The 14,224-nt window shown below is 42.6% G+C and overlaps 1 protein-coding gene across 4 annotated transcripts in view; it reads right to left on the bottom strand.

Annotated features, from left to right (window-relative positions):
• The window catches only part of LOC138330356 (tumor protein p53-inducible protein 11-like), a 166,480-nt gene that overhangs the window by 47,833 nt on the left and 104,423 nt on the right, over nt 1–14,224 (bottom strand). The gene's annotated exons all lie outside the window — the stretch shown is intronic.

A 14,224-nucleotide genomic window follows, 5' to 3' on the forward strand; every position in this document is an offset into this window, starting at 1 on the left:
GCAGGTATTAATCCTAGATGTAAATCCCACACTATCTTTAGAATGCACTTGCCCTTTCACATTTAAGATTTTCTTTACTTTTATAGTTCTGTTTTAGCTTGGAAGAAATATACTGGCTTTTACAAAACCTGTAGAAACATCCACTAAGAATTTTTCTCTGCCTCTAAATTATCCTTCCTGAAGCTTAGACTATGTAGCACTGGGCTTATAAAGTAAAACCACACTCATATATCACAGTGGCTGTAAATAGTTAAAGTCCTCAAGGTTATACAGTTTCCATTTCCTATATATTAGACATGTGTGCCCTAAATGAGCTGAAATTACCGAAGCCGAGATAGGGGCAGTAAAAATTATTCTCCTGCTATCCGCAAGGACACTGTAGAACCAATTTCAATATTGTAGTTTACTTTGCACGAGCACGGCTCATTTTTTCTGGTCACAGACATTCAATCCTTGGGAATCCCTTATAAGCTCATTATTCGAGACTGTAATTCTCAATTTGAATATTGTTTTAAGCTAATTACGGTCAAAGCTGATCATGGCCAACTCAGTAGTCGATTTTACAGTCTAAAAATACTTTTCACATTTGTAAAGCAACACCATCCGTTGGAAGATAAAGATGAAAATTTATAAGCATGGCCTTTCTTATCGCAGCTGAATGTTTACAGAGTTAACAAGGGAAGTACAATCTCTCCAAGGTTTACTCCAAACTTTCCTGTATACATATATACCATTCTGATATTTTACACCGTAGCATTGAGCTATTTACAGGATAGAACACGAAAAAAAACTGGTTGAATACCACAACTTCTGATAAACATAGAAGCAATCCTGGCTCTTTTGTTTCTACATTCTTGTAAAATTGTTCTGATGTTTTTCGGTGAGTTAAACCATTCCACAAAACAAAGGAATCCTACTTCATTAATCCAAGCAACTCCTTGATGGAATTACTTGCAGACTCGTTCACAAAGGAAACAACCATTCCATAAAATATTCACGATGCTCATTTCGCTGTCGGTTGTTTTGAAGAAGTAATATAAATATTTTACACAAGCTCATTTTGTTAACTTCACAAGTGAATATATAAGCATCATCATCAGTATAAAATACTGATGTAGATATTGTTTATGAATTATATATGGAATATTAAATATTCTCTTTCATTTCTCCTTTCTACTTTGCTTGTACATAAAAAACTATACATCCTATTAATGAGCAGCCAGGATTATTAAGGGAAGTTCCAGGTTTGTTTTTGAAGGAAAGCCAAAGTACCCAGAGGAAAACCGTCAACCAGCAGTCTGAGGTACCTGGCAACACCCCCCCCCCCCTCTCCCTGGAACTTGAACATACAACCTAGAGACTGCTAGAAATCATATGTTGGGACTTGCAATTTTAACCAAACCACAAAAGAAATTAATGATGCATTCAATTTGCAACCATTTATTCATTTGATGAATTAAAAATGTTGAAATGGTTGGAAATTTAAACTGTGATTCCATTTTTTCTATGTGATAAAGATTATGTTGGTTACAACTGCAGAGTGATTGATTATACAGGTTTTTAGTTGGGGGCGAAGAGAACATAAAAATAGAAGAGAAAGTAAAAACCTAATCAATATCCTATTTGGAAATAGGACAATGACGTCAATGCTAATATGTTCCTGAAAGTCATCTGCAATCTGGTGTGTGTGTGAAAATCTATGTGGCCTTCGTCAGTTTCAATAAGGAGTTGTACATGACACAAGTTCTCACAATCACCCGGTAAAAATACATTGTCAATGGCTGTAGCTTTGTTTATTTTTGAATGTTTACAAAGATGTGTTAATTGTCAATGGTTCAGTTGTTTTAATTAATTGTCAATGATTCAAGTTGTGTTGGCTGTCAATGATTCAAGTTGTGTTAATTGTCAATGGCTCAATTTGAGTTGATTGTCATTGATTTAAAATTGTATGGTTGGCACTAGAGAAATATCATTAACATTATTAAAACATCTAAGTTCTTCTTAGTTTTCATCTTCAAGTTTTGAAGGTTTATCAAAAACAAGAATATTTAATCGTTTCAGAGATAGACATTGAAAAGTTCATTACATTATAAACAAACAAAACTAAAGTATAAACTCATGAAATCAGAATTATTGGGCTTAAAGGAGTAGATATGATAGGACCAGTCAGGCCGAAAAAAATTAACTCTGATCCCCATCAATTTCATATCAATAAATACCCTCATACTTGCCATTCATCAAAACATAATTTTTTATAACCATGTACACGATGTGTCCCACCTATGACGTCATCAAATTGATGATTTTCCTCTTCTCGCCAAATTTTGCTAGAAATTCATCATATTTAGGTTAGTAAAGGCTTGAAATGGATTTGGCCGCCACCTTGGAGCAACTTTACATTTTGCATGGATATGCGTAAATACACGATACACAACGTGTGAAAATCTCTTTCTGCTCCACAAAGGTGGCCACATTCATTTTTTAGAGAAAACCACTCAAAAAGTATGATTTTTCAAGGATTTTTGTGAAAAATGGCGGGAAACTGCACGTTGATGACGTCATAGTGAACATAATTGGCACATGCAGGATATTTTCGAGATGTAATGTGTTAGCAAATGTATTCAGCTGTTATATGGCAAAATATGTTGTTCTTTACTGGAGAATTAATTTTGAGGCCATATTCGAGTCTTAACGTACCTTCTCCTTTGAAGTTAATTTGATGAGTACTGGGGTATTGCGCAATCTAAACATCACAATATGACAACCAAACTTTGATATATATACCATCCCTAAATTTTGAATATCCACAAACTTCTGACAAATCTGTAATTGCTTAATTTACACATGTCATATCATAGCAACCAAACTTTAATATGTCCTCCCTAAATATAAAAAAAAGTTCTGACAAATCGGTCTTCCATCAAATTTAAACACGATCAGCTAACTGCTTGTATACTGTACCAACTTAAGCGGTGATGTCTCACTCTGCCAATGACGTCAATAGAATTGACTTAAATAACTATAGTTATAGATATATCTTTAGTTTAACCATAATTTTTTCCTACTTTAATACCGATTACGCTAGAAATGCAGATTTATGAAGATTTTTTGCTAATTATTTAAGAAATAAAAACTACATATCAATTTCGTCTGCCCAATGGCAGTAATTGATTTTGTCCACATCAATAACTGTAGAACGAAAGCTTATTATCGCCATCCATGCCGAACGGAAGTAATTATGAAATTATTGCAGTGAAACAGATTATTGCATGATGGTATTGACGTATTTTATTAACAGATGAACAAAAGATAAAGAATAGGTTTTTTTTCTTCTTTTTATCAAATGACAACAAATTGTATGCGTTAATAATAGATTTTGGTCATGCACATTGCAAAGACGTCGACTTAACTTAACAGTCTTAAATATTTGATGGTGGAGAAAAGTAAGAGTTCCCTAAGAACATCACCAACCTACAGACTAACAAATAACAAGGTTTATGATAAGAGATGTTCTTAGTTATCAAGGCTAATTCAAATGTCACATTTATCACTCTACCACAATGATCTAGAGGTGGAGGGCTAGTAATTAAATGTCAGACACCCTAACCATTTAGCCACCATAACCCAGAGGTGGAGGGCTAGTTGTAAAATGTCAGACACCTTAACCATTCAGCCACTGTGACCCAGATATGTAAGGCTAGTGGTAGAATGTCAGACACCTTAACCACTCAACCACTGTGACCCAGTGGTGGAGGGCTTGTGGTAGAATGTCAGACACCTTAACCACTCAACCACTGTGGATCTATAATCAAAGGGAGGTAACTATCAAGTTGTTGACTATTGAAGCAGAAATACTTTGAAGTCGTTAGTTGTTTGTCATAAAAACTTATTTCACAAAAATTACACTGGAGAAGTGCTTCATACAGCATGATGCTTTAAAGGGTCTGATATCTGAAAAAGATTTTCACCAATTTGACCCCTGGAAAGACCTTCAATGAAGGTCAAGATCATTCATTTAAACAAACTGGTATCCCTTCATCTCTGAGCATCATACAGGCCCTTCAACCAAACAATATCGTTATTCTGAATAAATTGTTTATTGAGAAGTCGTTTGAATAAAAAGTTTACAAATAAAGATGAATACTTAATGCCTAAACTCCCCTAAAACAATGTTCCTTTTGACCCAATATTTTTCCATATTAGGTCGCTAACAAAATGTGTGACTAATGATATTATGTCAGTAGCTATCCAATACAAGACCATGTCATGTCCTTCTCGACCAATCAAATTCCTAGTGACTTGCCAGAGGTGGGATAAAATATCACACTCTTTCTTGTCCAAATTGGCGGATCAGCTCAGTCTATCAAACAATATGGGTACTGCATGTGACTTTGCATTTTGTATTGTGTGTGCTATGACATTTTTACAACAAACTGCGGTGTACATGCACATTTGCGAGCAGAGGGCATGGCAACATATATACTGCTTGACAATCGGTGAATTATTTTATAAGAGAAAAAGAAACAAAAAAAACACAACCAAAGTTTTTTCTACTGTTTGTCTAAATGAAATAAAAGTATATATATACTTACGCATATGTCTTTTCTTGATCAGAAGCAGTCGATACATCTACCTCCGGAACTTTGATATCAGTATCGACAACATCAGACATGATGATCACTTTGGTAAAATAATGTGAATTATTAACTCTCGCAATATAACGTATCTGTTTCTGAATCCTATAAAAAGTTCTCTTCCATCTTGGATTTTAAATCAAAACAGATATTCTCTTTTTCTGGAACTGTATTTAGAATTCAAATTCTCCATAAGTCAGAGAATTGTTCATAACTTACAGTGTATTTCAACTGTTGATATCTTTATATATTTCAAGAATTTGAATCTATATTCAACATACATGTACTAATGGATTCCAAATGTGAATTTGCTTTTGAATATTTAGCCGTTGAACTTATCTTTCTATGATTTTCATTTGTTCAGGAGTTTGATTTTCTAGAAATAATCCAGAAATTATCCAGGAGTTTATAGAATCCATATATCCTTATGAATTTCACACCAATACATTAATCCTATAGCTTTCACATAAACAATTGTAATTCCAAAATATGCTGATCCTTATTAATTCTCTTTGGCCTTATGTATTGGCCACCGTCATCAAAATACAAAGCTCAAGGTATATACCTTTTGTCACTTTATAAATATTCTACCGATGTCATAAAAACTGTTATAATGGCTGAACAGAACTAATTACAGAGAGTTGCAATCAGCAATATAAAATCGGAAGACATTCCTTGTAAACCCTGTAGGGGGTTTCTGTCGCAGAAACTTGTGACCATTCACCAGGGAGGGGAGATGCTGCTTGTGTCACCAACGTCATCAGCGTAGCAAACGAAATTAAAAATCCCCACAATTATTCTATAAATATCTTCTGGAGACGGTAAATAACATGTTGTACCCTTGTTAAGTCAATCGGAAGGCGATAAATGTAGAAAATAAATCGTGACAATCCACAAAAGAACTGCGGCCCACAATACACTCCCAGGATTTATATACAGAACAGATGATTCAGCGTAGATCTCTAGAAGTTATAATCAAAATAATTTTCTATCCATCAGCAAATAATGGCAAAAACAAAGTTTTTCATTTCATGTATGCAAGCAGCAAGAAACACAACAGTCTCTATATAAGTGGAAAGCATGCCTGATATTTAAAACAAATACATATCAACCACGGCCAATATTCACCGTTGTAAAATGTGCATTGTTTAAGATAACAAGAGCGCTGCAACACAGATTAACTTTTCATGGGCATAAGAACTCTTTATTGGCATTATCGTTTGGTGTAATGTGTTGTCGTCCAACGAAATTTCCTTGTGATGTAATAAAATCAACATCAAGCTGTCAATCGTTACGTTGGTATCGGAAAAACATGTGGACAAAATCCATAAACGCCGCCCATTTGAAGTCGGAATTGGTGACCTCTCCCAGGCATTAACCCCCATCAAACTAATCCCGCAATAAATGGGGGTGGTAAAAAAAGAGATTTCGTTCTTTACGGTCTTTTGTCGAGGTAGTTATTGATTAAAGCGTCGATTCAGCTGGATCGCTAATTCTGATGTATGTAATAGTGAAAACAAAAAACATCTGAAAAATGTTTCTTCTGAAATTAAAAGTAATTTTATTTTTTAAACAACTTAAATACTGTATAGCTATTAGATTCGCTGGGTTGATATTTTAAAGACAAATTCTGAAATCTTCTCAATCTCAATTTTCTAGTTTTAGATTGGAAAATATTTGTTCGTGAAAAATCTGGCTATATGGTACCATAAATTAAAAAAAAAAATCAAAAAAAAAAAATCAAATACTTTCGGAAGTTAATTTGAGGTTTTTCAATGTAAAACCAATTTTCATGATGTAATACTTACCATAACTTTAGTATGCAAATACGCTACCTACACCCATCTTTGTAGCCCCAACAAACATAAGATTTGAGAATCCCGTCTCCCTACCGTACCTCATCTCGTACTCGACGAGAGTAACATAGAGTGGTGTCCCTTCCTCAAAAACCCTTTATGGAGCCACAGGGGCAAAATGGCTGAGGAGGAAAGGGGAGGAAACAGAAGGGTGGGACTCCGTAAAGTTATGGTAAGTATTACATCATGAAAATTGGTTTTACATTGAAAAACCTCAATTTCATTTCAGTAATACGTTACCATAACTTTAGTATGCGAATTCGTCTTACCGTAGTGGAGAGTCCGAAGCCAGGCAGCCCAATCAAACGTCAAATCCAGGAGACAAGCCCCAGTAGGGAGAATAAAAAGGGGTTCCAGGAACCCCCCGAAGGAAAGGGATAAAAAATGGAATACCTCCCAGAGAAAAGAGGAGTACCATCGTGATGCCTGCCCGCATACAGTTAAAACCAAAAATAAATACCATGTCTAGGGCGGAGGAACAGTCACAGACTGAGCCGCCACAACTGGACCCAAGGAAAACAGTCCCTAAGAATGAGAGGACAGGGACCGGAGGTAAAAGTCAGTGAAAGTAGACTGACCACGCCAAAAGGCAGCAGACATGATGTCCTGGAATGAGGACCCATTTAGGAGAGCCAAAGAAGCTGCAAGGGCTCTAACCTCATGAGCCCTCACCTTACATTTCGCCCGAGATAGATCATTAGATAGCTCATAAGCAATCTTGATCACCTGACATATCCATCTGGAAATGGATTGGGAGGAGATATCCTGCTGACCCTGTTTAATGGGCAAGAATAGACGAGATCGAGTACCTCGCCCCCCCCCTAGTTTTATCAAGGTAAAACCTAAGTGCTCGACAGGGGCACAGCAACTGATCATTCTCCTCAGACTCAACAGAGACTGTCAAGGAAGGAATCCTAATGGGATCGGGCGAAAAACCAGGAACCTGATTCTTTGCCAAAAAGGCAGGATCAGTGAGAAGGGTAACGGCAGAGCTATCTCTGGCCCAACGAAGGCACGAAGAGTGAACAGACAAAGCATGGATATCACTCCTCCTACGGCCTGAGGCAAGGGCAAGCAGGAAGACAGTCTTAAAAGTTAAAAACTTTAGGGAGACAGACCCCAAAGGCTCATAAGGAGCCCCCTTCAGTGACTCTAACACAAGAGCTAGGTTCCACTGTGGAGCTAACTGCCGTACCCTAGGCCTGTCCAGACTGAAGCCCCTAATCAAAGCAGACAACGAGGTGGAAGAACCTACCTCTCGCCTATCATGAAAAAGACAGTACACTGGCAATAGCCGTGCGGTATCCCGCAATAGTACCAGAGGCGAGATTCCGTTCCCTAAATAAATAGAGAAGGAAATCTGCAATCAGCTGGACAGAAGCCTTGATCGGATCAATCTTCCTGCCGATACACCAATCACAGAAAATCTTCCAGCGTGACTGGTAGACGGCAGAAGAGGAAGACCTAATTGATCGGGCGATGCGGGCTGACACGTCCGAAGAAAAGCCTGCCTGAGCGAGGCCTCCTGAGATAGCTTCCACGCGTGAAGGTGGAGGATCTCGGGACGTGAATGCATCGTCCGTGACCGAGGCTGGCGCAGGAGATTGGATCTGAGTGGAAGAACCAGAGGAACATCCACCAGAAATGACAATAGCTCCGGAAACCATGGTTGTCTCGGCCACAGGGGCGCTATCAGAAGGAGGGAGCAATGATGCGTCCGAAACTTCTGTAGAACCCTGCCCACCAGGTTGAATGGAGGGAATGCATAAGCCTGCATCCCCTCCCAATCCAGAGATAGCGCGTCCACAGCCCAAGCCAATTGGTCTGGCACCGGAGAGACAAAGGTTGGCAGCTGATTGTTCAGGGAAGTGGCGAAAAGGTCTATATGAGGCCTGTCCCACACCTGACAAATGCCCTCGAAGATCGAGGGATTTAGTTGCCATTCTGTCAGAACCGGCTGGCGGCGCCTGGAGAGAGTATCCGCCAGAACATTCAACCTGCCTGGAAGATGCTTGACTAGAATAGTCAACTGCATTTCCTGACAGAGAAGAAGAACACGGATAGCGAGGGCACAAAGGACGTGGGACCTTGTCCCCTCCTGTCTCTCCAGATACGCGACAACTGTAGAGTTGTCCGTAGCCACACAAACCACCTTGGAATGCAGAATCTTTCGAAAAGCCTGCAAAGCCAACAGAACAGCCCTCATCTCCAGCACATTGATGTGCTCGGAGAGCTGATCCCCAGACCATTCCCCCGACCGGCAATGGCCATCGAGGTAAGCCCCCCAACCTGTCATGGACGCGTCCGTGAACAAGGTCATGGTGGGAGCTGGCTTGGACAACGGAACCCCCTGTAGAACATTGTCTTTGAGAGTCCACCACCGTGCAAACTCCTTCACGGACTGGTTGAGAGGAAGCCAAGCCTCCCATTCCCTGCTGGCAGGAACCCAGTTCGCGAGGAGAAACATCTGGAGAGGTCTGATGTGAAGTCTCCCAAGGGGGACTACATCTGCCAGGGAGTTGAGATAACCCAGAAAACTGAGAAACCAACGCACCTGGACGTGTGACCAACTGATGAAGGTCAGAGCAAGATCTCTGGCCTTCTCGAACTTCTCCAAAGGTGGAAGGGCAATGCCCTGAACCGTGTTGAAACGGTTTCCCAGGAAGACAAAGTCTCGAGAAGGGGAGACCTCGGACTTCTCTCTGGAAGGAATGAAGCCGACTTTGAGCAAAAGTTTCAGGACCAGACGGGTGTTTTGCACCAAAGATTCCCGCACTAGGTGGAGCATGAGGGAATCGTCGAAATAGATGTGAACATCTATTCCCCTGGAGTGCAGAAACCCCACGACAACCTGCAGCAGCTTGGTGAAAACCAAAGGAGCTGTCGTGAGCCCGAAAGGCATGGCCCGGAACTGAAAAACCTTCCCGTTGCAAGTGAAACGGAGGAATTTCCGTGCCGACTTCTTGATGGGAATGTGGAAGTAGGCATCCTTCAGATCTACTGAAGTAGCCCACATCCCCCTCTCTCACCGAAGCTATGATGCTCCGTGGAGTCTCCATCTTGAAGTGAGGAGAATCTACGTGCCTGTTGAAGGCACTTAGATCTATGATGGGACGCCAAGCTCCGGACTTTTTCCGAACCAGAAACATTCTGGAATAAAAGCCTGGAGTGCATTCCACCATAGGCACCTCCTCGACCGCGCCCTTTAAAAGCATGGTCCTTACTTCCTCCTGGATGGCAAGTGCCTTTTCTGGATCCCCCGGAGGAGGGAAGAAGATAGGTCTTGATGCCAAGGGCGGATCCCGCAAGAGGGGAATGCCCAACCCCTCCTTGACCACAGACAAGGCCCATGTGTCCTCTGTGATTTCCTTCCACTCTGGGAGGAAGAAGGACAGACGACCTCATACAGGAAGATCGGGACGAGGAAGATCGAGACCCTCCCAGGCGGGAGAATCGCTTCCTAACCCGAAACTGAATCCTGCGGGAGAAGGCCCGGAATCTAAAACTGGAGGAGCGGAGTCCTCCAGAACAGACCCCTCGTCTGGAATGGCCAAGGAGGGGGAAAACGAGTCAGGAACTCTTCTTCTTACCCCCAGGAGGGTTCTTGCCCTTCTTACCCTTCCCCTTGTTGCCCTTGAAGTAAGGCTTCGACTTCGGCTGTGCAGTAGACTGAGGAGCTGAAGTTCTAGCCTTCTTCTTGGGAGGCACGGACCCCTGCGAGGTACTGGCCTTCACGGTCTGCAATCTCTTCAAAAGAAGGGCAGAAGCGACCGAGTCCTCCTTCAAATCCTTCTGAACAGAAGGAAGAGTCCCTCCAAAAAGAGTGGACCCAGAGAAGGGGGCAGTCAACAATCGGGACCGGTAAGGTTCTTCGACCGGGCGGTTTTTCAACACAGAAAAACGCCTAGCCAACAAGACATTGGCGAGCAATGACACCTGTAAAGACGCCAAGGCTCTCAATGCCCTGTTCAGGGCAGAGGTAACTCTGTCCTGAATGTCGGCCTGCTCTGTCTCAGATATCCGACTCTCAGGCACATCGGATACCCTATATAGACTAACCGTCAGAAAGTCTATATAAGACAGAATTTGAATGGAAAGGCGCTGCAGCCTCTCCATCTTGTGGTGCTCCTTGGAGCCGAACACCACCTGGTCCACTGACTTGCCGGGCCAAGCTGCCAATTCTCTAGACTCCAGCTTAGCTGGCTGAGAGGACAGCAGTCCATCGTGAATGGCATAATCAGAGGCCTGAACCTCTGATAAATCACCAACACTGAGCTGCAAACCGGCAAACCCAGGCGTGCGAGATGAAGAAGAATTCTTCTCCATAACTCGAGACTGGGCAGTGGCCAGAGCTGAAGACACAATAGTGCCTTCTGGCAGTGAGCGATCTGACTGAGCAGATGCCCGTGGAGCCACCAAAGAACCCAAAAGGGTGGTGGACTCCGGGATGGATGATGCGGAAGGTGGTGGGCAAACCTCCGCCCCGAGAATCCGAGATACATCGGCCCTAAGGGCCCGCATCCCAGACAAAACCTGCTGGGCATCCACCTCAGCAGCCTCGAGGTCACCCTCCTCCTGGAAATCCTCAACCTGAGGATCTGCATCCGACAAACCAGATTGGTCAATATCGGGAGCAGCCAGGGGAGAGATGAACAACATCATCATCCTCTGCCGAACCCACGACCTCACAGTCCATATCCTCCTCGTTGCCTGGACCCGAGGTCCCAACGGGGAGAAAAGGGCCAGCAAAAGAGACAGACTCAGGAAAACTTTCCTGAGCAGGCTCCAACAAGTGGCGTTTAGGAGCCGAACTCCTAACCACAGAAGCTGAGGGCTTCGACCTAACGGTCGAAGCTCGACCCTTGGACTCGGAGACAAACGGGACTGCACGAGAAGCAGAAGTCCTAAAGGTCCGGCGAACCTTTCTAGGACCGGCACCCGAAGCAGCAGTAGGTTGGGGGGGGAGCAACCGAACCGCTGACAGGTCTCCGCGAGGGAGAGACCAAACCCCAAGGGTTCCAAGAAGGAATAGCCATGGGGTTAAAACCGTATCCCTGAAAATACGGAAAAGGTCCCGTGGGTTGGGAGTGACCCCAGAACTGGCCAAACTGGCCTGCCTGAGACTGGGGCTGGCCAACCTGACCAAAGGACGAGGTTGGACCACCACTCCCTCCAAGTGGAAACCCGGACATGTATGGGCTAGGCCCATAACTGCCGGGATGCTGCTGAAACCCAAAACCATCCGCAGGCTGGTTTGGGGGGCCCAAGGATGGTTGCCCGCAGGCACCCGTATACCCTAAGCCAGGGGGAAAAGGAGGCCGAAAATCGGACACCTGACCAACAAACCCAGGACCCTGAGGATGACCCCCTGGGAAAACCGAGCCAGCACACTCAGGAGCGGACCTAATAGGACCGGGACCAGGTAACTGGACGGGAGGGAAAGTTGGACCAGAATTGATGCCGGGATTAGAGAGCTGCGCATCACTAATCCCAGTGGAAACGGACAAACCAGAAAGGAAGTCTGTAGTCCCTGAACCCAAACTCGGACGAATAGGTCCGGCATCAAGACCGCCCCCAACAGCAACACCACCTGGAATGCCGGAGCCGCTGACAACGTCAGAGACCGGCGGCTGGTAGTCCCTACCCGAAGGCAAGCATGGAAGCTTACGAGCATTCCCAGCCAATTCGACCCTAGACCGAGAAACGTCAGGGTCAGGCTGCCCCTCCCCTACTCCAGGAACATCCTGGACAGGAGGGACCACCCCCTGATCTCGAGAAGAACCTGTAGAGACAGGAACTACCGAGACAGGAACAGAAAAACAGAACTAGAAAGCCTGCTTCCTTCTCCTCCCGTAAGATGAGGACGAATCCCTCTTACGGGAGGACGAAGATCGCCTTGGTGTAATGCCGGCCTGGCCAAGAGCCTCTCCAACTGGACAAAGTTCACAAGGAGAGGACTCATGACAAGGGCGACATAGGGGACATGCATCATGTGGGTCCCGTTCCTCAAAGAAATGGGAACACCCATGAGCAGACCCCTGACGCTGACCCGAGCGGGACATACCAGGCATTACAACGACAATTACGTAAACAAGGTAAGAAAATTACGTCAAAAACGTAAAATATACGCAACACACGCTAAACACGTAAAAAACAGTGTTAGGTGACACAAATCTTACCTAATAACAATGGCAACGAAGCCTCAGCGACGAAAAACCGAACAAAAAAACAAACGTAAACAAACCGGAAACAGCGAGACGTCACCAGTAATGACGGATCGCACGGAACACCGGCAAGCACGTGGAACAGTCAAAAAACGGCCGAAAAAGGCACAAAAAACGAATGACAGTACAAAAAGAAAACAACACAGGGCAGATGGGTAAACACACAACTGAATGTGTGAAAAAAATTTGACTAAAACGTCAAATAAATGGACCTAACAGCGAAACGAAATAGACACAATGCAATTGCCGTCCGAGCTGTGTAGCGCCATAAAGGAAAGAGGAAGGGAGACCACTCTATGTTACTCTCGTCGAGTACGAGATGAGGTACGGTAGGGAGACGGGATTCTCAAATCTTATGTTTGTTGGGGCTACAAAGATGGGTGTAGGTAGCGTATTTGCATACTAAAGTTATGGTAACGTATTACTGAAATGAAATTGCTTTTATGTTTTTTTCTTTAATATTTTATGCCACATACATTATTAATACTGTATGTGGTCTAGTGCTTAATCAACTCCTTAAATCCCTTATCGTTGACACATTTGAATTCCTCTGATGCAAAGACCTAAATTAACAGCATGTTATGATTTAAGTTGCCATATCTTGCTACAAAGGGTAAATCATATATCTACCTCAATGATACATGAATTATTTCATAACAACCAAACTAAAAAGAATATAAAAAAAAATTGATATTTATTTAGACATATTGAAAAAAATGAAAGTAAAATTATGTAGAATCATTTCAGGCAAGTTGAATCTGAAGATAATGAAGATCCCAAAAGGTACTTATAGACAATTTAAGGTGTGGGACCATACAATTAACAGAGTTATTGCCCTTGGTTTCCTATTCTAGTTTAACTGAAGGCGTGAAAGTATGGATTGGTCATAGCGTGTATTTTTGTTGAGAACAAACACGCACTGAGATTTCTACCACAAGGAAGTTGTCTGCTTTGATATTCGAGATAACTCAGGAACTGACATCAAAGGCACAGGAATTGTCCCATCCAATGGAAAATCTGATGGTTCTTCGGATAAGGAATTAATCAAAAGTGTCAGAGCACTTTGCTATGTCCCGAGGCGAATTCCATTCATACGGAAGTGAAGATAAATAAGAGTAAAATAGACCATGACGGTAAGACATGAATGCCTTGTAAACATCAGCCTACCAATCCGAGATCATGGCGGCCATCTTGTTAGTTTGATCCAAAAAAAAATTTCTTCAGAAAATTACACCTAAAAACCCCATCAAACTGAGTATAAATTATGCAAAGTTGATAAGTATCGGATATAAACTACGATTAATAGTAGTGGTTTTATTATAATTGACCAATCTCCAGGCAGTTTATATATAACCACGCCTTATACTTGCAGGCCCACATGTATACCTATTCAATGTCGTAGCAAATGTTGTAGCATTGCACAATATAAAATACAAAGTCACATGTGGTACCCGAACAGTTTGGACGACAATTTGCGATTTGCCAATTACAGAGTGGAGTAAAATGGAAC

This window comes from Argopecten irradians, chromosome 8 (genome assembly GCF_041381155.1).
Source record: "Argopecten irradians isolate NY chromosome 8, Ai_NY, whole genome shotgun sequence".
In the NCBI taxonomy this organism is placed as follows: Eukaryota; Metazoa; Mollusca; class Bivalvia; order Pectinida; family Pectinidae; genus Argopecten; species Argopecten irradians.